This window comes from Bison bison, unplaced genomic scaffold, assembly GCF_000754665.1.
Source record: "Bison bison bison isolate TAMUID 2011002044 unplaced genomic scaffold, Bison_UMD1.0 scf7180017864349, whole genome shotgun sequence".
NCBI classification, from domain to species: Eukaryota; Metazoa; Chordata; class Mammalia; order Artiodactyla; family Bovidae; genus Bison; species Bison bison.
Genome location: NW_011494921.1, coordinates 4,134,625 through 4,136,573, shown reverse-complemented (window position 1 = coordinate 4,136,573; position 1,949 = coordinate 4,134,625).

Sequence of the window (1,949 nt, the reverse complement as noted above, 5' to 3'; positions counted from 1 at the left end):
CTAGGGCTCCTGTAACTGAGAGTCACGAGCTGCCGCAAAGCCCGTGGACAGAGGAGCCTAGCGGGCTGCAGTCCACAGGGCGGCACAGAGTCGGACAGACCGAGGGACTGACGCTTTTTTCACTTTCATCCCTACTTACATGTGTCTAACATTACTTGTAACAGCGCCTTCTGTGTACTTAACAATTGAAGGATTCATTAACACCCACGGGGTGACCAGGAGCTTCTTGGCACAGCATGCCCTTATCTGTCCTTCAAGCAGGTCTGCAAGGAAGAGCACTGCGGCGTGGGGCGGGCTGCAAACCCGGCGTCCTGTGACAACCGACGGCTGGCCTTGTTCGTCCCCAGGAGGCCCTCCCAGCCCCGCCTCCGGAGGTCTGCTCTGCTGGCAGGATCTGACCCGAGAGAGGAGCCTGACCCACCCGGGTCTGTTCGGTCTGGCCTGAAACAGGCCCCCAGGTGGCTTCCTGGCTGTCTGCAAAGTTCATCGGGTTCCTCGGGTGCCCCCTGGTGGCCGGCTCGGCACCTGCGCCCTGACTTAATTGGGCCTCGCGGGAGATCCTGCGAGGGGCGGCCGTAAAGACGGAAGGAACACGGCCGTCCCCCGGCGGACCCCAGTGGGGACGACTGTTTGGCAGTCTGATCGCCAAGTGCTTCTTTATGAGGCCGAAAACCAGAGGCCCTTGGAAACAGCTTTTCAATTACCAACAGAGACTTCGAATTTTTTTTTTAAATAAGAAAAAATTACTCTCCCTACAATCGCAATTTCACGCAACATAAAGTAGGGATAAAGAAGTCCAATTCTGTTCTGGCTATTGTTCCAACCCACAATTCCCTAGAATTTTACGATTTATGGAATGCGTGGACATTATTCAGATTCTGTCCTTTATGTCCTTGGGAGGGCGACTGAACAACAACAACAAAATAAATTGTAGAAAAGCATATAACATTTATGAGACCATCAGAAACTCGAGCCCTGTCTGGGTATTTGATGATAACAAGGACTTATTAATTTTTTAATCTGATAATGGTATAGTGGTTATGCATTTTTAGAGTTCTTATCTGTTGGAGCGAACTGAAATATTTATGGACAAAATGATATAAAGGTAGTATTTATCTCAAAATAATATCATGAGGAAGTGGGAAAGATGAAACAAGATTGGCCATTTAGTAACAGTTTTTGAAGCTGGTGACAGGTATGTGGAACCTCATTATACTATTTTTGTGTATGTCTGAAGTGGGTGTAGTAACAAACACATTTACAGAGGCAGAAGGATCAGTAAAGTGTCGATTGATAGGCATCTCCTTAGTTCCTGGAATCCGCGTTTCATCCCCACATACCTGCCTGCCGCCCCCTTCTCCTTTAGCCTTTGGTCTTTCCCAGCATCAGGGTCTTTTCCAATGAGTCAGCTCTTCGCATCAGGTGGCCAAAGTACTGGAGTTTTAGCTTCACCATCAGTCCTTCCAATGAATATTCAGGGTTGATTAATCAGCTATACACCAATATAATACAAAAAGTTAAAAAAAAAACCAAAACTCCCACATTATTCCTGAAGATGCCACAGTCAAAACATTTCTACTCCTGAAAATGCCTGTGGGTTATATTTCAGTTTCCCCTTACACCTGCTGTGCTGTATCATTGATAATCTCTAAGTTGTATGCAGCCAAGGAGAAAGCCATTTAGGTGAGGAATAGGAATACTTAGTAAAATCACAACAGTATTCATCTTTAAAAAAATAGGTCACATCAGCAATCTAGGGTCCCTGCCAATGACTCTATAGAAATTCTGCCCTAAGTGCCTCCCGGCCGGCTTCAGTCCAGGAGCGTCTGGAGAAAGCTGGGGCTCCAGGTGCCTTTGCTAATGAGCTGGCTCTCCTGTGCCCCCGCCACCCACCGTGGTCAGTGCTCCTGAGGGCAGCTCGCCAGGGCCTGGCCTCCCGTGCCCGCCGA